The sequence below is a fragment of the Pseudopipra pipra genome, chromosome 2 (genome assembly GCF_036250125.1).
Source record: "Pseudopipra pipra isolate bDixPip1 chromosome 2, bDixPip1.hap1, whole genome shotgun sequence".
Taxonomy (NCBI): domain Eukaryota; kingdom Metazoa; phylum Chordata; class Aves; order Passeriformes; family Pipridae; genus Pseudopipra; species Pseudopipra pipra.
This window is the reverse complement of record NC_087550.1, coordinates 84,790,306-84,815,890: the sequence shown is the minus strand read 5'-3', so window position 1 is coordinate 84,815,890 and position 25,585 is coordinate 84,790,306.

Genomic DNA, 25,585 nt, shown 5'->3' with positions numbered 1-25,585 from the left:
TTTCCATGAAGCACAGTCGTACTCCATACAGTTGGTTAAAGGATTCTGTGTGAATTACAGTGAACCTCAAAAGTTGCTACAGATAGACTGGTCATCCTGCAGGGACTCGGGAAATACCATTAGGGAACTGTCCAGCTAAAATTTCTCCCGTGAAGAGTGTTTCAGTATGGTGTCCCTCTCAGAGCTGTTACCTGGTGTAGACAGAAAGAGCAGGCTGAGAACTGGCCATAGGTGTGCTGAGGGAGACATTGTAACTGCCTGCTTGGGCTATGCCTTTCTCTCTCTGCCTAATCCTGCAAGAAACATTTGTTCTTTAGGTCAGGCAATTGAGGTACATTCAGCTCCTAAAGATGGCTAAGAAGGGAATGGATACATAAGGAAAACCAAACCTCGTTTTCATTTAACTGACTAATGGAACCCACTGCCTGCCTTAAAAGTGCAAACCCTGGGTGTTGACCCATGCTGGATTGAACATTAGAAAGATGGGAAGGCCACTGGAGATAGGAAAGATGGGAAGGCTATAAGGTTGGCACTTAGCTCAAGTATTTGGTTTCCCTCTCTCCATGAATTCTTCCGATCTTCCTTGGTCAGAGATATCTCTTTTCAAAAACCTTTCATAACTTTCAGGTGAATGTTGATGTGAAAGAGGTCTACCTGTGTGTCAACCAAAACATGAGAATTTTGAAGGAAGACTTCAATATTGTTCAGTCTTAATATGAAGAGTTCTTTGCACACTGTTGGACATTTTGCCACAAAACATATATTCTGCTTTCTTATAGAGATGTGTATGTAGTGGAAACTGCCTTTTTATCTGAGTTTTCCTTTGATAATACATTTACTATTCCATTTTTTTGCCATTTTACTTCTACCCCTTTTTGACTCTGTCTATGTTCCCCTGCTTAATAATGTGCTCAATGTTTCTGTCCACTGCATCGTTTACAATGAGACCTTTCATTAATATCCTGTTAGATACCTTGCATGAATACCTAGAGATGAGCAACAGAGGTAGCCGAAAGAGCACACAGGCAATTCCAAGGCAGAAGTGATGTATGACAAAGCGTCTCCACTCTGCTTATGTAATTGTCTGAATCTTGATTTAAGTTTCCACTGCTGCCAGAAGTGAATTATGCCATAAAATCTGTGCTCTTCCCATTTGAACTCTGGATTGCCATTAGTGATGATTTGTGCCAGATATCATTAAAATTATGCATAAAAAAATATAAACTATCTGCAAAGCATTCACAAGCTTACAGTTCCAGACCATTTTTTTGGTCGTCCCAAGCTTTCTGTGTTTTTCATGTATAGAAAAAAAATCCTTGTCTTGGCTCCTTGAAACTACTTTGAGGATTTTTTCCCAATTTATTTACCTTTTCTTCAAAAATGGGCAAGTTATTTAGGAGCTCATGTCTTATTTAAAAACCAAGTGAATTTGGTGCCCAAGCTCTTTAGCAAATCTTGGCCTGAGAGCAACTGAGTTAAGTGCACTTGAAATACGTGACTATTACTGGAAGTGGGAATAGCCAGTACTTCAGAACACTTGTCGATAAGTTTTATTTCTATGATGTATTTAATTCAGTAGAAATGTGACTGCTAGCCTTGATTTTAACCAGGTATCTTGTAGGCAGATACTATACAAATTTCTCTACACAAGATCTACTAATGCATCTTAGTTTGAATTTGTAAATCTGCCAAGTTTCACTCATTCAGAGAGAGGCTTCCTCATTTGGGATTAATTTTAAGACTCTCTTAAAAAGTGTCTCAACTTGTGATGAAACATTTTGCTGTATGTGAATGAGATGTATAAAATCTCATTCTAAAGGCCAAATTCATCTCTGGTGTACCTTCTGGGGAATTCCCATGATGCTTTGAAATCTTCCTCATTCAGATGATCACAGCTCAAGGACTCTGAACACTCCTTCAGTTTGATCCCTGTGCATTTTGCACAGAGTGCCAGTCATACAGTAGTTTTCTGAAATGTTCATATGGAGTGAGAGATGAGGTACTCACAGATCATTTTCATTTTAGCCTAAGCCAGGATGAAAACTCTACTGATGAAATGAATTTGACATACAGCTTAGCTATTCATACATAAGAATAATATACATTTTACAACATATATAAACACATAAAAATAGTAAAACTTCCCATTTTTCTTTGTTCCTTTCTCCAAAATAAACATATTAAGAAAGTAGCTAGTGAAAGGAGCTGCTGCTGGAGTAAAGCCTTTATATATATCATAACTAAGACATCCACCTGCCTTTTTGAACACAATAAATTACCAGCAACAAAACCAAACAGAAAACAAAAATCAAAAAACAAGCCCCAAACAGATCATGTTTGCTGATAATATTATTCAAGACTAAGGATTCCTTTTGTCTTCTGTGTGATACTAAAACACTCTCAGGCTGATAAAATCAACAAGGACAGGGCAATTGCCATTGCTCATTTTATGACCTGGGGCATTGCTCCAGTACCTCAGACTGCCTTGGCACCATTAGTCCCTAGACTACTCCTGCTGATCTTAAAGAGGCTTTTGTTGGTAATCAGTACAGACTCTGGAATCCCAGGACACCGCTGCTAGTTATGCTGAGCTAAAATCATAAGGAGTGCAAGCAATAACAAGCACCAAGGCCTGTGCTGACCCTTAGCAGCTGTTTATATCCAATCATAACTGAGCAAATGACTTTCCAAACGAAAAGGCATGTTTTTGGAACTGATAATAAATCAATCTTTAAAGAATGAGAAATAATTATTAGTTTTATTCTCTGTTAGGTTGTAAAAAAACCAAATAAGAACCCCTGCCTTAGAGCCAGACGGCTTTCACATATATAGAGAGATTTAAAGGGGTTGCACATCAAAAGGGGGCATTTTTAATAGTGCTCACATGACAGGCAAACACTACTGCATTTCTGAAAGTGATACACTCCAGCTTAATGAAAGGTAACTTTCAGAAAACCAACTAAATTGCCACCAAATCTCTGGCAATTAGTAAAAATAAAACTTCTAAGTTCTTAATGGGGCAAAGTAATAATAAATAACATAATTCTGATGGTGTGAATTTCAGTGTCAGGGACAACGTGGTAAAGCTGTTCTTACTTCAAAAAGTTTGAAGATAATTAGTAACAGAAGAGATTTTTATAGCTGCAGGCAAGAGAAGGTAACAGTGCTCTGCATGAAGGGAGAGAGGACGTGCTGCTTCAGTGCCAAAAACCCTGTGCTGTCCTGCTCCTGGCTCCTCCCGGAAGCCTTGGTGGGAAGTTGGTGCCCATGCCTGGCCCAGCAGCATGGCTTCTAACAGGCTCCAATCCTCCTTTCCCAGCTGATGATTCAAAGGTGATTCTAGTGGGTGAGGAAGTGGGTGGACAGTCACCTGTGACCCCTTGATGACAGTAACTCTTTCCCGCCAAGACTCTATATTCAGTATTTGCAGAAGTAGCTACTTCTCTTTCTCTTCTTATGCACCAGCTTTGTACATTAATGGAGCTTATGAGGAACATAAGAGTGAAGGCAGGATTCATCTGTTTGAATTAGTTGTTTACGTCTGTGGTGGCCAGTTTTTCTGAGAACAATTTGTCTCACCCTGAAGAAGATGATCTGTTCAAATGAGCTACAAAATGGAAGCACAGTCCTTTTGCTGACCTTGAAGGGAACTGATGGTGCCTATTCCAGGCATAGAGGTCTGTATGACAGACATCTTGAGCCTAGGAGAAACAAAACCCCTCTAAAAGCCATCCTCATGTTTTCCTTTTGTTGGTTACGAGTCCTGGGTCAAGAAAAGGTTGGGAATATTAGACCAAGATGAGCAATATCAAGTTTGTAGCCACGGTGTTGTTTTGAACTTTTGCAGACAACTACCACACCCCTCTGATGTTTTCTTCATAACATACCAACTGCTGAGAGATTGGCACAACAGTGTAATATTAATAGAAGAAATCTGGTTTGAATTCCCTTAAAGTCAATGTTCTTGTAAATCTAATAAGTACTTGGATATTGATGTGCTAGTCCCCATCTGCAGAATTTAAAAATCTGAAATTCATTTAAGCCTCATAATTAATAAACAAAAGTCCTCAGACTAAAAATGTGAAAGACATCATTAGTTACACTATATTTTTATGGTGCTATTCCTAAAAGGATATTAAAGTGCTTCAAAAGTGGTCAGATCCCTTATTATAGTGTTGTAAGAGGAATGTTTTTTATCACCATTCTACAGAGAAACCAAAGAAATTACTGATACAGGCCGAACCTTGAAATGCTTGGATATTTGCTGTATTCCCATGCTCATTGTAGGACATGAAAAAATGAGAGAGACACCACAGCAGTGGTGCAGGTAGAGCAACCTAGTCTGTGGGTCCAATGCCAGGAACAAGCACGTATGGCCTGTGCTTGTAGCTGAAGTCTAAGTGTGCAAAATCTGCTTCAGGAATGCATTAGCAGATGCTTTCAGGGAGTCATTTAGCAAAGCAGCCCTGAAATGTATGCTTGCCTTAATAGGTTGGTGGAAGAGGTAAGGCAGAGGCAGGGAGCACTACTGGACACTCCAGTCATCAAGGAGAGTGGGCACATTTCCTTTCTTCCCGGCAAAATTTGCTGTGGACACTGTCAGGTGCCCAGTAATAATTAGGATATGCTAATTGGCAAATGAAGTATGCTACTGATCAGATGAAACCGATGATAATAAGACTGGCAGGGGTACAGGTACCCTGACAGTTGAGTAGCAATAAACAATAGGAAGGAGAGGGTATGGGGAGGTGCCCAGCTGACCTCTCAGAAATCCTTCGTTCCCAAAAGCAAGATTGTAATTTAGAGGTACATGTGTGGGAGGTGCTGTGTTCCTCTATGGTAACCTGAATCCCTCTCATCTGGAGTTTGTCTGCAGAATAAATGCATTGTCTCTAATGGGCATGAGCTGCCCTCATCTGCCCAGTGTGACTGGCTGGGAAAACCAGACATGTGGTAGCCATAGGAATATTTGGTATTTCAATTAAACCACTCAGGAAACACAAGGGATCATGTGGTTTATTCTACTCATTGGTGCTATTACACATGTGCAATGGAAGGACTGATCTCTCCCAAGATAAAAAAAGTATTAATGGTCACAAATGGGTATTTTCTAAGAATGTTCCAAAATTTATTGACAGACTGGAGGCCCTTGTGTGTGGCCAAAGAAAGATTTGAGAGATACAAATAGGTAAGGCAAGTGGGAGGTACTGTGGTATTGTCATTTAACTTTGATATTACCCGTTGATATTTTCTACCTTAAAAAGCCCCAGCCCACCAAAAGAGTCTGTGAGCCCCAACAGTTTACACACCTTTGGGTGTATTAAAACAAATAAATAAGCCAACCAAACAAAAACAAACAAAACAACCCCAAAACCCCCACCCTAAACCCACAACATTTTTCTATTTGGATATTTTTCTACATTTTGTAGAATTAGCTGCAAATTACAGGTTTACTGTTGGACCTCTGGAGTGAGGCCATTTCTTAGGATCATTGAGGATTTGGGAGGCTGCTGTTGAGGTTCTTGTTCTAAATCTCTCTTACCTCTTATGAAAGCATCTGCATATTATGCTCTACGGAATTTCTGTTCACACCTTCTGATTTCACCTCCAGAAGTTTCTATGGTCTTAGTAAAGAGTGTAATGCTTCCTTAGATCATTCAGGCCAAACATAAGAATTTTTCAAAAGTGTATTCAGGTACTCCTGTCTAATTCCACAACCAACCAGAACCTTTATGAACTTCTCTGTTTGACTGGAGGGGTCCCCAGAGCACAGAGTCATGCTTTTCTATGTGTTCAGACCTGGTTTGATCTTTTCAGGCTCATCAGCTACTACCATACTTTGGCTTCACCCCAGCCAGCTGCCAGAAAGTGACATTTCCCCATCTCAGTTCCTCTGAGCACTCGAGCTGTTTTATAGCTACCTTACAGCTCTCTTGAAGAGAGCTTTTAACACAGGGAGGTGGTAGCTACTGCTTTCTTTTCAAAACCAGCTGGAAGAGGAAATGGTAGGGATCTGATTTTGAAATAGCATTTACCTGAGAACCAACAAAATTTGACAATCCTCTTCTTTTACCTACAGGAACATCTACTTAGAAAAATAGCCCAATCACCAAATTATACAGTCTGGGAAATCAATCTTCATTTCACCTCTTGAACAAAATCATGCTGAAAGGGAAAAAGAAAATTATAAAAGTGAGAGGGAATAAATCTGCACAGAAGTGTTAAAGAAATTCTATGCCTTGAAAGATACTCCAGCATGTTTCAACACCCCTATGTGGACTTTACAGAAGGAACCCTCCAGCAGCTGTAGATACGCTTGTGCATTCTTCATCCCATCATTTTAGTCAGTGCCCAAAAAATAAACACTATGATACCAAAAAAGGTCATTACTGATTTTTAATCTCAAATATTTTAGGAATGCAAAAGCTGTTGCAAGTTATTGGCGCTGAATTTTCCTTGGCTGTTTTTGAATCCCACCTTTTGGGATGGTCTAACATGTATCTTGCTTGAATGCTTCCCACTGGGATTTGTATCAGGTTTTAAACTATTCCTGGTGAGGACCATGGGTTGCTAATTGTCTGTGAAGTTCTTACTGTGTGAAGTTTCTGCCAGAATTGTTTCTATCTAAATAAGATTATCCAAGGATGGGTGCTGAATTCAGTTACTGAATCCTGAACGAGGAGCTGCTAACGTTACTTCCTTCCAGCTGAGAAGTTAGAGACTCCTGCAAGATATATAGGATTGCTAATGGTCCAGGGGACAGTGACAACTTCAGTGGGATAAGCAGGTTTTAGATTGGTGAAGTAGCAGTGGGATCGCGGAACACGCCTTTCTACTTCCATTTTTCAACGTGATTTTGGTTCACCTACCAATGTTTCTCCTTTTGTTTTCCCTCTATTTCATTTGTGGAAATTGAGCAGTTGGAAAACTACTTTCTGTGTGCTTCCAGTGGATGACCAAAAGTGAGGTTCTAGATGAAGTAAGTATAAAAATTCAGTGGCTTAGTTTTAATGAAAATATTAAAAATTAAAATATGTATCCATATAAGTAGGACCTTGATTTTGAATAGGGTGTGTTTTTTGGGGGAGTTGAGTTATACTGAATAGTTTAAACAGTAGTGGATGTTACCAATGTGTTGCAACAATGCATTTGGCTGGCACATGTTGGGTATGGGCTCACCATCAGTGTGTGACAGCGCTGAACGGTGTGATTAGGTGGCTTTGGAGGGGAAAAGAAAGGGCTGAGCACTCCACAGTAAAGCTCTCATCCCAGGACCAAGCCCAGGCTACCCACCCATGGATGATATCACTGTCTTTTGTGACAAAACTGGCACCAGAAACAGTACTGTAATCTGCAACTTTCTTTCTTCAGACACTGAGCCTCCCTGTTACCTTTGGCGCAGTAGGGCTTACAAATATGGACATGGAGGTGGACCAAAGAAGGCTAAACAACTTTCAGGGAGTCAACGGTAAAGTGAAAAAGAGTATAATTTACACAGGCTTCTTTACATTATGTTGAGAGTCTTTGTTCCTATCCCCATTATATCTAGGTATTAAACACTATTCTCTGCTGCATTCAGCTATGATCTTTTTCTTGTAAAGAAATAAACTATGTGAACGAGGTTGAAGACAAATTTTAAAATATTAAACGCTGTCCTTCTTCTCAAATCTAAATCTCATGTTAGTTGTTTACATACATAATTTAATAACTTGCATATATTTTTTTATATATTATTCTGACAGTAGCAAGTGAAATCGGATTCAGGAAAAATATTCTGGTACATGGAATCTCAAAATACACATTTGCATTGGTAAGGTACTAGTGTATATTTTGTAGGGCTTATATTGCTACTCATTGTGGTTAGTGGTTAGTATGACTATCATGTTTTTGGAGTATTACGTGTCTGAGAAAATGTAATTTTTTTCTATTCCTTTTAAAATCAAATTACAATGTGACATTCAATAAAATATCTTTTGTGCAGCTAATAAAAATGAGATCCCATCTCACTGCTTTGACAAATAAACCACACAAGTCAAAATACTGCCTCTGATACAGTTTATAGCTTAAGCTTTCATGTCAGCCTTTCCTATAAAAAAGACCCATTATTTATTAATAGCCTTCTATGTCTTAAAAGTTTCTTTTTCTTGTGCGGAGAAAAAATCATTTGCCTTTTAATGGGGTGTCAGATTTGTTTTCCAAACCTTCTAAAAGGTTATCGTTGTTACATATGGACAAGTGCTTTTTTCAGAATCAATGTAAACTCTGTTACCAGGGTAATTTACTGCAGTCCCCTGGTAGCTGTACGGAAAACTTAATTTCACCATTTTGCAAAGTGGAGGGGTGGGACTCTTTCCTTGTGGTTAACTATTTTCACATGGAGTGAAAAGAAAATGCATGCTTCTAGCACATACTAAATAACTGATGGGCTCTTACCCCCTGTTTGAGTTCAGGGCACACTGGCAGTCTGGTAGGGTTCATGGCATAGAAGGATGACTGACTGAATTAGATATACCATAAAACCTTTTAGCAATTAACCCCCAACTAACCAAAAGATTTAGGCTAATACTAACTGTGGATAATAAAAGCTAGTTAAATTTCCATCCATTACCCACACACATACACACAAATATCTGAGCCACATTTTTTATGACAGAGAAGTCTGTACAGAGGGAAGAATATTCTATGAAGGATCCAGAGGTGTCAGGTTTGAGTCTGTCTTGCAGTTTGAGTTGAGAAATGACATGAGACACAAGCAAATATCAAATTCAGGCTTGTGCATTTAATTAGAGCTTGCATTAGCAGCTGCTGTACTTTATTTTGAAAAAGGTAGTAATAGCAGTATTTTTTCTCTAATAAACACTACTTAAAAAAAACTCCAAAACCAGAAACCACTAGGAACTACTTATGCCCTAAACAACATTTTTAGATTAAATTACTTTTTACTTGTAATTTCTATTAACTTGTTTAACTGCCTAAAATATTTGGGGATGCTACCTACATCTGCACAGAGAAGAGTGGATTTCACAACAGACATCAGCTCTTTAAATGTGACATTTCATAATTTTTCCATGCACATTGGTGACTGTTCAACAGACTGAAGACAGTTCACCACATCTGTGCTGTGCTTAAGAGGTGATCTATGCTGGTGATCTCGGCTACTGGACTGAGGCACAGATGGCTCTCAACTTACTTAATTTTGAAGCTTGCACTTGTTCTGCACAGGGGAGGGACATGCAGTGCAAAACCCCTTCTGGATCTCAGCAAGAAAGATCTGTCAACAATTGGCAAAATAAAAGAGGTGGTTTTATAAGGTAGAATAAAAAAGGGAATACAGATAATGGATAAATCTTATGTCAGTTCAGATGCCGGGAACCCCATATTGATGCAGTGTTGACAGACCCCATATGGATTTTCCCATGGCATGTTGCACAGATGCCATCCATGGACTAGCATGATAATTCAAAGACTTCTATCCATCAATTAAATTTTGGAACAACCTTCTAATAGGTTGAGTAGGGAAAAAATCCTAAACTATGAACTGTGAGCTTTAATTAAGAGTATGACAGACCTTGGTAAATTCATGGATGAGATTATGTAGCATCCATTGCCTGAATTCAGTGACCCACTGTGTCTTATGGCAGGTATTTTATGAAGAATTCTACCATAGGAAGTTTTTAGTAAGGCGTAATTTTTATACTAAAGAAAGGTTTTGTCAGACTGTCCTGGATCATTTTTAAATACTGAGACTGGGATCCAACATCATCAATGCTTGTCTGGCTGTGCTCTCAGGAGGAATACCACCCACACAGATGCTAAGAGCTACTGAGAAACCTGCTGACGTTCACTTTTTAGCAGGCTCGGTCTGCTTCTCTTCTCCCTCAGAAAATCCTAAATGTAAGGTGAATTTATGTGTATAATGACTTTGGAGCTTTGATTTCCAAGACCAGGAACATGTTTCTGGGGTTATTTTTGCCCTACCATCTTCAAACCCATGCTTTTGGGAGACACTATTACAGATTATTTATTAGTGCCATTGACAGGAGAAGGAAAGAACATGCCATGTGTCAGTCATCAAGCTCCTCTCTGGAAGCTTGAATTCTGGTCACTGTTTCTTTCACGATATATGAGTCTATATGGCATACTGCATAGTAGAGGTATTCAGTGCAGTTAAAACTAATTTTGGTATTAGTGAATCAGTGTAGACATCGTAGGGCAAAGCTTGAGCTATGTACATTCACAGATAAACTTCTACTTCATCTAGCTCATGTAGAGACCACTTGGATGTTTTTACCTCGCATTATAAGCTGAGTTTGTAGTCAGAAAAACCTGTGAATGTGCTGATAAAGCAGTAGGTCTCAGAGTATGAAGCTGTATTATAGTCAAGAAGCAGAATTTTGTCATATGGAGGCTGTCTGACTGTTTGGATCGGTGTTGTTGAAGTAGCAAGGTAATGATGCCGCAGCGTGTCCTTCAGTCATCGGACAAAAACCCCAGAATCAGTACAGACCTTGGGTCTTCCTTGTGGTAGGTATCCAAAGTGCATAAGACCTTGGCATAAAATAAAAACAGATCAAATCTCTTTTCACATGCAATCATTGCACCATCCAGCTACAACATGAACATGTTCATAGTTTCATTCCCAGAATAATTTTATAAGTTATTTGTTGTTGGAGTCTGGACTTATTGCTCTTCCTCACCTTAACATGAGCTAATGTGTGACTGTAGCAAGCCCAGAAAATAAAAAATATTTGAACATTCACCGGTTTATTCTTCTTCTCATGATTCAGGTACTACTGCAAAACTAAAGGCCACCATTGGACAGAGGTGCTGAAGGGTAAGTCTTTCTCTGGACCAGAGCTATCACACAGGCACTCCTGTCCTGCACAGGAGCTGTGAGATGCTGAACTGTGCTCAGATCACACACAGACCCTGTGTGTTGGCTCAGCTAGTTATGACTAATGATAGAGTAGGGCATCCTATATGTTGATGGCAATTTTCAGATAACTTAGCCTCTGAATTGAAATTATTTTCCAGTAAATATTAGCAAACAGATTTGTTACAAAACTGAATAATTTGTTCAAAAAGTGTAGGTTTTCTGATGTTGGCAAAAGATGAGTTCCCAGCTGAGATGGCACTTCCTGACCAATATCATATTACTCTGCCAAAGCAGAGGGCTTGTCTGTGATACTGTTGTCATAATTAATACAGTGAACCCCATTTTTTTTCTTTAGAAACTCTTCGTCTTTAGAAATTATCCTTAAAATTCTAGATATTACTACTACTTCTTCTGTCACACTGTGGCAGTCATACAACATGAAACATTTTTGCTCAGAGTATGAAAATTTGGCAAAGTTACAACATCTGAAAGTGAGGTCTCATAATGGGAAGTATTAAATAACTATAAATCACTGAGCAGCTCTATCTACATAAGCTCAGAAATATAGTTGTAAAAGCAGAAAAGCTCTCCTGAAATACAGCACTAGTTTTCCATGTGATTGTACTTTTTATCTGAGCTTACACTTGGGCAATGAAGTCATTGGAAGGTCAAGTGACCTACCCAAGATCACTGACTGGTAGTCAGTGACTGAGACACTATCACAGCCTGTGGAAGTTCCTGGCTCTGAGAGAAGCACAAGGTAAGTGACACTAAGGTACATCTTTTCTCAGTTTCCATTATGTTTCTAATCTCTCTTCACTACAGTAATGAATGATAATGAGTTGCAATCTTTTCTCTAGGTTGCTCTTGCTGCTGCATCGGTGACACTTACTGTTACAATAAAGATATAAGTGGAGAAAAAAATTGTGCTAGGTGATATTAGGAATAAGCAAACCTAAATAACTTAGAAAAAGAACAGTGGTTGCAATAACTTCTTAGAAAGGACAGTCTCACTCAATGTGTCCGTGTCAGGCAGGTCACCCTCTCCTTCATTCGGAATTGAAAATACTGTGAAAAAAATTGACATGATTCAGTAACTTCTACTTTATGCAAGCAAGTCTTATTAATGAAAGGATAGAGACAGGTACATAGTTGACCTGATGATATTTACTATGCAAAATCACAAACTCAGTTAACCCAGCACTAAGGATCAAGCTCTTGTTACGCAGTTGCACTTAGGTGCTGTTGAATATTAAGCATTTTGGACTCATAGAAAACCAATTTTCAAGGTTGTTCAGTGGTCGTAACTCAGGTCACTTTTTTTTGAAAGAGCTCAGCACTTAGCAAAACTTCTTCAAAAGGCAATAGATTTTCAACCCTGCTATGCACTCAGTGGCTCCCACTGGTCAGATCAGACTGTGCTCTTGGAGGCTGTTGGGTGTTGCATCCTTTATCAAAGTCTGAGTGTGCATACTATACACTTTGCCTGAGAATAAAGGGAGTGAGGAGGAAGCAGGAAAGAACATTCAGCTGTCCTGTTTCTTTTTCTTCCTCTCCATCCTTCTCTTAGCCCCTATCTCTTTTTTCACTGATACAGTACTTGCATCTCCGGCACAGTTCCAACCAGAAAGAAATAGCAGCTCTGAGCCAGAGCTGGAAAATACCATGGCAGAAGAGTGTGGGTAAGGGACAGTTTTGGGGAGACATGGACAAAAACTCAGCAGTCAGCAATGTTGAGCCCCCTTGGTGCTAGTCTGGAAACATGTCCCATCCATGTGTTCTCGTAACAGTATTAGCCATGGTGGCAGCTGGTGAAAATTCAATAGCAATGGAATCCTTTGTGTATTTTAGCATGAGAATGTTCCATATGTTTGATGCTATCCATTTAATCATCTTATGCAATGTTCATGATCTTGCTTTTCCTTGGTCTGCTGAAATACAATGTCTTGTTATTCTTCAGCTAGTTGTGTGTGTTTGTGTGTCTCTGTGTGTGTGCATGCAGTTCACTATAATTAGTTTATACTAGATTAGAATATTTTTTTTCCATCTCCAAGTTATGATTTCCATTGTCATCATGCCTTTAATATCTTATTTTTGTAATTCATCTGCTGGTTTCCTTTCTATGTAAAATTAGCATTAGATTCCTACAAGGGCACAAATGCAAAACCACTCACAAGCATAATAAGCCCTGTAAGGACTCATGAGTCTGATTGCTTAGAAGTCCTGGGTGTAAAGGAAAAGGATATCTAAAAAATCATATGGTAGGGGAACCTGCACTGTTTGTAAACCTTGGAAACCCCATAGTATATGATGTGTGTGATGAGGTAAGGTGCAACTTGAGTTGCTCATGTTTATGTGATTCCTCCCATCTATATTGTCACTAAACCCATCTTCTTCCTAAAAAAACCAACTAACTTGCAGCTCTAGCAAACATTTTACCATGACTTTGGTTCAACTGTTGTGATGGTTCCTTCTGTGAATTGCCTTTTCTACTGGATAAGGGGAGATATTATACTTAATATTTTTTATATTTAGCTACTCATTTCCCAGGTCTCATTTGAGAACATCAGTCAGAAAGCCTATTATCTGTTTAAAAGACCCATTTATTACAGTCACTATTTTTCTCCTACCCTTTGGGTTAATAAAAAAAGTTTGAAATATATCTAAGATTTTAAACCTTTAGTTTGATAAAGTCTGTGTTATGAAGTAGGATTTTTCAGTGGCTCATTAAAGTAATTAAAGTTAACACTTCTAGTTTAAAGCATGCTAAAAGCTTTGAAATACCCATTCTCTCTCTGTCCATTCACATGTTATATAAAGCTTTACCTCTTATGAAATACCTTAAAAAATCTCTGTGGATGGTCTTGGTGTTTTCCATCATATCAGGGAGAGTCCCACCAAAGTGGCCATGCTGGTGAATCATGACCCTTAAAAGAGAGCCATGGTGAGAGCAGAATTGCTATTTTCCACACTTGAAATGCTTACTGCATCTGTTCTGTGGTGGTATACCAAATGTTTAAAACCTAAGAGAAAGGGATTGTGAAGGTTCTTCTTTTTTGAAGGACAGTTTCTGCTCTTACCATAGGAAGCAGGAAGCAGAACTGTCTAAATAATTCATTAGCTGAATTTTTATTGTTTCTCTGAATAATCTGTATAGCAACTTTTGATTTTCTTGAAGATGTTTGTTATTCTAAGTAGTTTAATGCTACCCTATTTCTGGTCCTACAGATTTGTTTTGAGTATTTGATGCATACAAGTGGACCTTTGCTGGTTAATTTATCAGCTGCATCACATAATATTGTCCCTGTTTCTGTGTGGAATAAGCATAATTCTTCAAATTGTGTATCTGCTGGGAATGCAGTGTTTCTGAATTCACAATTTGTATTCTCTGAGTATACTGTAGTATTCATTTAACATTAATTTTCCATGAATGTTTCATGTACCTTGTACTGGTTAATAACATGAAGACACTTTATGTATCCAAAACTCTTTTGTGATGTATTGGGGGAATTTGTAAAGCTGTTTTGACTACACTTCACTAGTAGTTTGCAAACAGAATTTTTCAAGTTGCTTCCAAACTCTTCTCTCTTGAACCCTGTTCTACATCCTCCATAGGCCACCATAACGTTGCTCTCAAAAATAATATTTAAAATGTAATGTCTTCTGAAAGTTGATGCAAAAAAGGGCAAAAAACTCATATTCTTCTCTATTTCGGGAGGCATTGGCCCAGCTAGGGTCAACAATTACTTGCTTACTCTAAGAAAAATTTATGAGAAAAATAAACCATAAGCTTTTATGCAAATCCTGCTTCTGGTCCTTTTCAGGGATGACTTCTACTGCTTTTCTTCCAACATGCTGGGTATGTTTATTTGGCTTCTATATACAAATATTAGGAGCTATAAAACAAGCCAATTCCTCTGTCTATGTGTCTGAATTTAAGATCCATTCACTTATTTCCTCTCTCTTTCCCCCTCCCCCTTACAAGGGTTTTCCCTTTCCTGTAATCATACTGGTACAAAGGGCTTGAGAACCACTTCCCTCTCTGATTAAATTTAAGCAACAAGAGCTGCTGGATCTTGGGCTGGCAATGCTGGAATTGGCTGTCCATCACCCTCCCTCTCCATAAGCCCTTGGTACCTGGCAAGTGCCCTGAGATACTGCACACCTGTGGAGAAGGGGCAGGTTGAACCACCACCCTATACGTGTGTGTATATATATATATACATATATATATATATACATACATATATACACGTATATATATATATGTATATACAGCAAACCCCCAACAGTGGTTTTCAACTATATTCTGAGGGATTGGGGCCTTTCAGGACTACCACTTTCCAGAAACATATCTTTGATGGGGCTGTCATCAGCCATCTGAGACAGCCCTTCTGGGAATGCCATCAGAGCGTGGCAGTTAAGCAGGTGTACAGAGTCTTTGAAGTACCTGTGGAAGCTCAATGTGAGGAGCTGGATAATCTCAAGGCTCACAACACTTCCACATTTTAGTTGCTTGTAAAGATAATTTCAATAGGGCTGCAAATTATTCATTTATAGGGAAGTCTAGTGGCTGCAGAAATCCTAAATCACAGCATTGGCTTCCTGCTTGATGCTAATTTGGGCCAGTTCCAGCCAATGGAGTTCCTTTTCCATTGTGTCATTTAATTACACATTTACCCACACTTCTCAGCTAGTAAGAGCCTTAATATATGGCCTCTTAATCTAATACTGTTCTATTAAAAACTACACTCAGTATTTTAAAGTGTTAGACAACAGATGGAATTGACAGTTTTAATAGGTAGCAACTAACATCATCTCCCAATCTACACCTCTGTATTGGATTTCAAGCAACTGATATCACTGTGGACATGTGCAGATATGGAGCTTGCATTTAAAGGCAGAAATTCAATCAATAACCTGTCTCTCAACAAAGCTTACTAGATTATATCAGTTAGAAGTGACCATCTGGCCTAATCTTGGGAGTTCTGAGATATCATGTAGATCTTTTTCGCTAATGTCATTTTTATTTGGTTAACATTAATAAACCATAGCAAACATTGCAAATCTTGCAATCTGAAGCTGTAACTCAATTTTTGCCTTTAACATGAGACAAGTCAAACATCTGCTTCTCTAGGGGGAACGTGTGCGAGAGCCAGCAAAAGAAAGATGCAATCGCTCTGAAGATTTTACTGCCTTTCTAGGTGTTGTGAAATGATGAAAAGTGGCAGTCTTTTTTATTTACTAAAAGAAAAGTGTGTCACTAAAAGATATTCAACAACTAATGTGATTATTTCTGTGAATACAAAATATGAAGGGAAATATGTAGATAGCATTCTGGGGGTTAAAGTTTCAGAGTATTCTATGGCTGCTATAAAAGAAGAATGTACATTACATATTCATATACTAGATTTATGCTACAAATAAAGTCTAACTTTTAATCTGGTACAGTCAATATATATCACATATCTGTGATCAGTCGTTTAACGCTGTCACAGCCAGAATGCATAAACTACGAAAAGCCTTTTTTAATACCAGAGTTAAGAACATTCTCTTCCATTTCTTTGCTACATTAAATTTAATTTCAAATTCTATTTTGTGTTTGGCTGAGTACCAGCACCATTAGAAGTTCAGAAATGTTCTTTCTGTTCACAAAAAAGAAAAATAAATATCAGTGTTCCAGGTCTAATTATAACTTTGTACTTGTAAGTGGCACAATAGTGATTCAGTTATGTAAATTATTGTCACTGAATTTTGATCTTGCAAAATAAAAAGCAGGACTGATTCCTAAACGGATCTAATGAAATCAACCCCCTTGACATTCTGGAGATTCTTCTTTTTGGCTTTGTTCCATTGCTGATAAATTGAAATTTTTAAAATTTCAAACGCTGGAGTGCATCATGAATGCCCATAGGTAGGGAGGGGGAGAAGCAAAACAGGTGACATTGCTAAAAAAAAACAATGTCAGAAGAAACTGAAAAAAAAAAAAAAGAATATTTCGGAACTTCATTAAAGTAGTACCTCTTATTAGTACCTCTAATGGGGTCTTGTTTTAGGGTGCTTGGGACCCAGAAATCAAAGACATGTATCCTTGTCAGGACATTGGTACTCAGAACTGTAAAAAGCTGGGCAAGCCATTTCAGCCTAGTGTGCCCTCATTTCTCCATCTAAAAGTGATGAGAATAATTGTTACCCGCCTTTATTTTTGGAAACTAAGTTTTATCATTTGATGCCTTCTAAAGATCCAGGCTGTTTTGCTGCTATGAAGTATTTCACTCACAAAATGGAACTAGCTGACTCTGAGAACAAAAAAAATCCTACCTTGCCTCCCTTAAAACAAAATCTGGAACACAGGCAAACCCCTTAAATTCCTAAAATAATAGAAAAAGATAGAATGTCAGTAGTGTTATTGTAAAAAGATTTGAAAACCAGGGTGAAAATAGAATCTGGAAAAACTGCAAAATCAGGGAATAGTACCCCTGACAAGTTAAATACTTTTTTTTGGAAAAAAAAAATTTCGATAAAGATTGTCCTTGAAATATCTTGGATGTGATTTTTTTGGGGAAATAATATTTTATTTTTGTGGTTTACTTTCCTCTTTTTTTGGTGAAAGCTGAGAATCTGTAGTGGATTGTAGTTCCTGATTTTTTTTTTTTTTTGGTCAGCCTTCTGATTCAAGTATGTAAAAAATATTGTTTCTTTCAAAATATATCACAGGCGATGCTAACAGTTTCAGCCAGATCTAACAAGGGAATGGAATTTTGCATAGCAAAGAGAGTCTTAAGATGTCTTCTTTTTCTTTTATTGCTACCTATGAATCCAGCAGAATCCTGAAACTGACACTGGTCAGCTGTCCTCTTAAGTGAAGATGAAATTTTTGCCGTGTTTGTTTACAAGAAAACAATTGAATACTTTTGCAGGAAGAAACCCCTACATTTATCCATTGCTAGTAGTTTATTGACCAGCAGTAGAACACAGCCAATGGCTTCTTCCATGCTAGCAGGCTATGCACATACAGTCCTTTTTTAAACTCTCTGTTTCTCACTGTAGTTAATAAATAAGGATGCGGATGAGAGATTCATAGTTAATTTTCAGTAGCTAGCACAGCATGTCTCAGCCTATAAAGTTCTGGAAGTCTCAGTCTGTGAATTCCTTGATACTGACAAGCCAAACAGCTTAGAAATTATAATTATAAGTTACAAGTGTCTTAAGGGTTGTTCTTCTGACATAAAACTAATTTCATGTTTTTATTCATAATGTGAAATAGATGAGAGGATGGGACCTTATTTAGATTGAGCTCCCAGACATATCACAGGCTCTGTGTCCTGATTATAATGGGAAAAGATCACTTACTTCATTCCTTGTAGCTGGTTGATTCTTTCTTTGTGCTTTTTTTTTTTTTTTTTTTTTTTTTTTTTTTTTTTTTTACAATCAGGCTAACAAAAAAGTGAGATTTCTTTCACTTTTCATCCCATCTTTTTTCATAGGCAGATATCTACTGGTGACTGTTGGTTTTTTCCTTAATGGTAGTCATACTAGAGCATATCAGGTTCTCTCCTTGTGAACTGGTTCCAGCTTGACACCTCCTTTTGCATGAGTGATATACACCTGTACTATTTTCTTTGGCCAAATAACTTCATGAATAGAGAAGTGAGAAGGTGAGACCTGGAAGGAGTCATGGAAAATGCAGCCTCAGAGGATGAGGACAGTCCCTGTCACCATTTCCCTGGAAGAAAGCATGGTATTTTGAAGACAACAACTCACTGCCCAAAACTACTCCAGGTCTTCAAAGGCTGGGGGTGTCTGAGGGGTATCCTGCGGGTGTTCTGGCACCCCCAATCTCATTAAAGCTGTGTCACCAAAGCCAACATCAGTCCCATTTTGGCATACATGCTGGGATTGGCAGTTGCTGGGAGGCCTGGGGTGAATGAAAGCACAAACATGGGGACAAAGTTGATTCCTTCCACAAACCTCTATATAACCAATTTAGAGGGAGGAAGGCAGGCCAAGGTCTATAAGACAGTAGTGAGAGAGAGAATGGGTTTCCATTTGCTGACTGAGGTCTGCCAAAGTCTTCCCTCCCTGCTTCAGGAAACAGATTTGGTTCATGTTCACTGCTGCTGATTAGGAATTACTCTGCTGCAGTAGTTGAGTCGTTCTGGCCTTCGAGTGCTTAAATGAGCTGCAGTAGTTCCAATCTTAATTTTGCATGTGTAATTGAGGATTTGCATTACTTAAAAATCCGGTAATTCCCACATGGACGTGCAAGTCAGCATCAACGAATTCAGGTATTGAACATGTAGTATAACTTTAGCTAGGATAAGTGAAGTTCCTTACATCCGCCTCAGAAAACTCCATGGTTTTATATCTACTGGACTTAGTCAGATCCTTCTTCAGAGAGGTTTAAAGTGGAAGCTATCTCAGAAGGATGTTGTGAGGTTATGCAGAGAGAAAATTAGAAAGGCCAAACGCCAAACAGAACTTAATCTGGCTACTGCTGTAAAAGACAGAAAACATATTTTTTACAAATAACCAGTAACAAAAGGATGGCTAAGGAAACTCTCCATCTTTTATTGGGTCCAGGGGAAAACATAGAAACAAAGGACAAGGAAAAGACTGAGGTACTTAATGCCTTCTCTGCCCCAGTCTTCTATAGTTGCCCAAGTTGTTGTCTAGGTATCCAGCTCCCTGAGATGGAAGATAGGGACAGGGAGCAGAATGAAGACCCCATATTTCAAGGCAAAACAGTCAGCAACCTGCTGTGCCACTTAGACACACCCAAGTCTGTGCCGCTGGATGAGATCCACCCGAGGGTACTGAGAGAGCTGATGGAAATGCTCACTGAGATACTTTCTATCACCTACCCACAGTCCTATCGTATTGGGGAAGTCCCAGTTATCTGAAGTCAGCAAATGCCTGTCTACAGGAAGGGTTGTAAGAAGGATTTGGGGAACTACAGCACTGTCAGTCTGACCATACTGCTGGGGAAGGTAATGGAGCAGACCACCTTAAGTGCCATCGCATGGCATGTGCAGGACAAACAAGGGATCAGGTCCAGCCAGCATGGGTTTATGAAAGGCAGGTCCTCCTTGACCAACCTGATCACATTCTGTGATAGGTAGACTCTCTTAGTGGATGAGGGAAAGGCTGTGGATGTGGTTTACGTGGACTTTAATAAACCTTTGACACCATTTCCCACAGCATTCTCCTGGGGAAACTGGCTGCTCATGGCTTGGATGAGTGCATAGTTCCCTGGGTAAAAAACTGGCTGGATGGCTGGGCCCAGAGTGTGGCGGTGGAGTTACATCCAGGTGGTGGCCAGTCACAAGTGGTGTTCCTCAGGGCTCAGTATTGGGGCCAGCCCTGTTTAATATCTTTCTTGATGATTTGGGCCAGGTGATTGAGTTCACCCTCAGTTAGTTTGCAAATGGCCCCATGTTGAGTGTTGGTCTGCTGGAGGGTAGGAAATCTCTGCAGAGGGATCTAGACAGGCTGGATTGATGGGCTGCAGCCAATGGTATGAGGTTCATTAAAGTGAAGTGCCATGTCCTGCACTTCAGTCATGACAACACCATGCGTCTCTACATGAGCCAGCAGTGTGCCCAGGTGGCCAAGAAGGCCAATGGCATCCTGGTCTGTATCAAAACTAATGTGGCCAGCAGGATCAGGGAGCAATTGTCCCTCTGTACTCAGCACTGGTGAGGCCACACTTTGAATCCTGTGTTCAGTTTTGGATTCCTCACTACAAGAAAGACATTGAGGTGCTGGAGTGTGTCCAGAGAAGGGCAACAGAGATGGTGAAGGGTCAGGAGAACAAGTCTAATGAGGAGTGGTTAAGGGAGCTGGGGTTGTTTAGCCTGAAGAACTTGGGGAGAACTTGTTCTCTACAACTACTTGAAAGAAAGTTGTAGTGAAGTGGGGTTCAATCTTTTCTCCCAAGTAGAAAGCAATAGAACAAGAGGAAATGGCTTTGGGTTGTACCAGAGCAGGTTTAGGTCAGATATCAGGAAAAAAGTTATCGCCAAAATGTTTGTTGAGGGAAGCGGTAGAATCACCATCCCTGGAGGTATTTAAAAGATATGTAGATGTGGCACTTTGGGACATAGTTTATTGGTGGACTCAACAGTGCTGTATCAATGGTTGGAGCTGATGACTTTAGACGCCTTTTCCAGCCTTGAAAATTCTACGACTCTATGATTCTAGTTTTAACTATCTAAAAGTGAGGTGACAAGTCTAATCAGATTGTAAGATGGAATGATTTTGTTGTGACTTGGTCTTTCTGTGGAAAAAGCATTAAATCTCTTATTCTATTCTGAAAGAACCATAAATTAAGTGAAAAATAATGTGTTTTGACAATTTTCTTTTAGGTTTTCAGAAATAGTTCTTTACTAAAATAGCTCTAACACAAATCTACTTTCTAGGTATAAGGAAGGAGACTAACATAATTGCCAAAGTCTTCTTGCGTCAGCAAAGGTCTAAGAACTGAAAGACCATGGAGAAAATATTTTCTTTTCCTCCACTCTTCCACAAATGTAGTTTCACAAAGTCAGGATTGCAACATATGAGCAGCAAAGAAGGGATTCAATATATGCATTGGCTTTCTCATGCTGTGAGAGGCTAGTGGTAAATTTTTCATAGTCAGTTGTCACATTTCTGCAGCCTTAATTTGCTTGAAAAATAGGAATCTTTCTTTTTTTGTCTTTCAGCATGGAATAAGGAGTTTAAAGAACCTCATCATGGTTTCTGCATTCATCCAAGATTAATTTAAAGAGGACTTCTGGACATGGATTTTTCTGACATAAGGTCTCCACCACAGAAAGATACAGAATTTTACAAAGCTTTTGCAATATTTACTTGCATGTGATACTGAACCAAGGCATGACTGAACTGGATGCTACTTTCTATTTCTGTTACTGACTTCCTGTGCAGGCTTGAGCAATTTGCTTCAGCTCTTTGGCTACAGTTGTGGAGTAGACCACAGGACTCCATCCCAAACTCAGCTTACACCTCCCATGTGAATGCAGACCCGTGTAGAGGTCTATGCTAGATCTCAATCCAAATCCATTATATGACTGTAAGAGAGAAAGTGAAACTTAAGGTTCACTGTTTTGGAGACTGGGTGGGACACTGGGTGGCCTGAGCTTTGCTAGGCCACCTTCTGCAGGTGTCCTGAAGTTAGCAACAGACATGCACAGAAATGGGCCAGGGTTTCAGTTTCTTTTGAGCCAGTGCAGTGTTAACATGAAGTTTCACTTTCTGATACCTTGTCTACATTCACCTCTTTGGACAAGAGATATTTGGGAAGCAGGAGCCTCTTTCGATGTCCTTTTATATTGTCTATTATTATTATTATTACTATTATTATTACTGTTATTACATCGGAATAAATTATGATCAGTAATAATAAATTTGCTTTACCACACCATTAAAAGTTGTTAGTTATCTTGGGTAGTCTTTTTCTGAGTTATCTTTCACTTTCTTTTTCATTTTGGTCAGGTTTTTATTGTCCTTGTGAGACTTGCTTGGATTAGACTGTGATGCATGGCTTTCTGGGCTAAGGTAGATTGTGGATGATAAATAGCAAAGAAAAACAACCTACAGTCGCTGGAAAATGCACTACAACCTCTGTGTTTGCAAAGACAAAATCTTAGAAGGTCAACTGATAGAAAGGCTTTCAAGATATTCAGAAGATAGATTTCTGTAATGGAAATGCAAAGCAACGACAGGATATGTTTGAAAGGTGAGATTTGGTTAGTTCATAGAATCACAGAATATGCTGAGCTGGAAGGGACCCACAAGGATCATCGAGTCCAACTCCTGGCCCTGCACAGGACACCCTAAGAATCACACCATGTGCCTGAGAGTGTTGTATAAATTCTTCTTGAACTCAGACAGACTTGGTGCTGTGACTACCTCCTTGGGGAGTCTGTTTCAATACCCAACCACTCTCTGGATGAAAAATCTTTTCCTGATATTCAACCTATACTGCTCCTGACACAGGTTCATGTTGTTTCCTCGAGTCCTGTCGCTGGTCATGAGAGGGAAGAGATGGGTACCCACCCTTCTACTTCCCCTCATGAAGTTCCTGAAGACTGCAATGAGGTCTCTTGTCAGTCTCCTCTTCTCTGGGCAGAACAAACCAAATGTCCTCAGCCGCTCCTCATAAGGTTTCTCCTCCAGACCCTTCATCATCCTCATGGCCCTCATTTGGACGGTCTCCCATAGCTTAATGTCCTTTTTATATTGTGGTGCACAGTCTGCACACAATATTCAAGGTGAGGCCACACCAGTGCAGAGTAGATTGGTACAATCACAGAATCACAGAATATCCTGAGTTGGAAGGGACTCGCAAGGACCACAGAGTCCAACCCTTATCCCTGCACAGAATCGCCCCCAAGAGTCACACCATGTGCCTGAGAGTATTGTCCAAACACTTGAACTGTATCACCTCCCTTGAACTGACTGGCGATGCTTTGCTTGATGCACCCCCAGACATGATTGGCCCTCCTGGCTGCCAGGGCACTGCTGACTCATATTCAACTTGCCATCAACCAGGGCCTCCACCCAGGTCCCTGTCTGCAGCACTGCTTTCCAGCGTCTCCTTCCCTAGTCTATACACACAACCAGGGTTGCCCCATCCCAGGTGCAGAATCCAGCACTTGCCATTGGTAAACATCATAGAGTTGGTGATTGTCCATCTCTCTGATTTGTTAAGGTCTCTCTGCAGGGCCTCCTTGCCCTTGAGGGAGTTGAGAGCTCCTCCCAGTTTAATGTCATCAGCAAACTTAGTTCTAGTCCTGCATCCAAGTCATTAATGAAGATGTTGAAGGGCACAGGGCCTAAGATGTTCCCTGTGGAACCCTGCTAATGACAGGTCGCCAGTCTGATGTTACTCCATTCACTATAACTCTTTGTGCCTGACCTGTGGGCCAGGTGCTCACCCATCAAGTAACATGTTTATCCAGCTGTGTGCTGGACATTTTGTCCAGAAGGATACTGTGAGAGACAGTATCAACAGCTTTGCTGAAATCCAAAAAGATTACATCCGCTGGTTTTCCTAAATCAATTAGGTGGGTTACCCTGTTGTAAAAGGAAATGAGATCTGTCAAGTAGGACTTCCCCCCTCACAAAGCTGTGCTGGCAGTGACAGATGACTGAGTTGTCCACCAGGTGTTTTTCAACACTTCCCAAAATAACCTTCTCCATAACTTTACCAGGCACTGAAGTAAGATTGACAGGCCTGTAGTTTCCAGGGTCCTGCTTCTTGCCCTTCTTGAAAATTGGGACGATGTTTTCCAGCTTCCAGTCAGCTGGGACCTCTCTGGATTCCTAAGACCGCTCAAAAATCATTGAGAGAAGTTTTGTGATTACATCAGCCAGGTCCTTGAGGATTCTTGGATGAATCCCATAAGGCTCCATAGATTTGTTTGGATCCAGCTGGAGCAGCAGATACCATACAATTTCAGCGTTGACTGGGAGTTGATCATTCTCACAGTCATGGTCCTCCAGCTCAGGGCACTGATATCCCCTTGGTCTGTCATCTGTGTAGAAGACACAGGCAAAGAAAGTGTTAAACACCTCTGCCTTGTCTCTGTCCCTGTTTGTGAGGTGACCATCCTCATCCTGTAATGAGCTGATGATATTTCCATACTGCCTGTTGACCGTAATATATTTGAAAAAACTCTTTTTATTGTGCCTCACATTTTTCTGGCCACTTCATCTCCAACTGTGCTTTGGTTGCACAAATTTTCTCCCTACAGTGGCAAGCAGCATGTCTGTATTCTTCCCATGTCACTTGACCTTGCTTTCACTGGACATACACCTTTTTTTCCATCTTATTTCCAAGAGAAGATCCCTGTTCAGCCAAGCTGGCCTTCTATCTCTCCTGCTTTACTTCTGACATTTGGGAATTGCTGCTCCTGTGCCCTTAAGAGGTGATTGAAAAGTGACCAGTACTGATAGACCCCAGGACCTGCAAAAACATTTTCCCAGGGGATTGATCTTACTAACTCCCTGAGCAGCTTGAAGTCTGCTCTCCTCATGTCAAGAGTTGAAGTTTTTATGTAATGTTCATTACATAGAGAGACTGGTTGGAAGAGAGTTCTCCTCTACCTGGATGAGTTTTTGCTCACATAACTTTGCTCTCATATCCTGGACTTTTGGTCCTTGCAGATGTATTTTCACTAATACATCTGCAACTTCATCTTAATAATAACAACATGTGACAAAACTCTGGGAATCTTATACTTACCTCCAACTCCTTGAAAAATATATTTTCTAAATATAAAATAATTGTTCTTATTTGCATTCTGAGAGAGAAAAGTGAAATTTGTTCAAAAGAAAATGTTTCAAGCTGATGTACAATATTAATTTAATTTGATTATATTCATGGCTTAAATGATTTTGCACTAAAATGGTTTTGAAAAGAAAGGTGAAAAAGGAAAGGAAAGAGAAGGGAAGGGAGGGGAAGGGAGTAGGGAAAAGCAAAAGGGAAAAGAGAAAACGGAAAAGGGAAAAAAAAAAGGAAAAAGGAAAGAGAGATAAGGAAAATGCAAAAAGGATAAAGGAATTTTAAGCGTTCCTTACAAGGAAAATACCTCAAAAGTGGAATAAATACAATGATAGTTCTTGGGTCTAGATCCTTCAGTCTGAAGTAGTGAGGCTAGAAAAGAATGGGTGCAAGCTGGGAACACAAGTCACTGTGTTGTG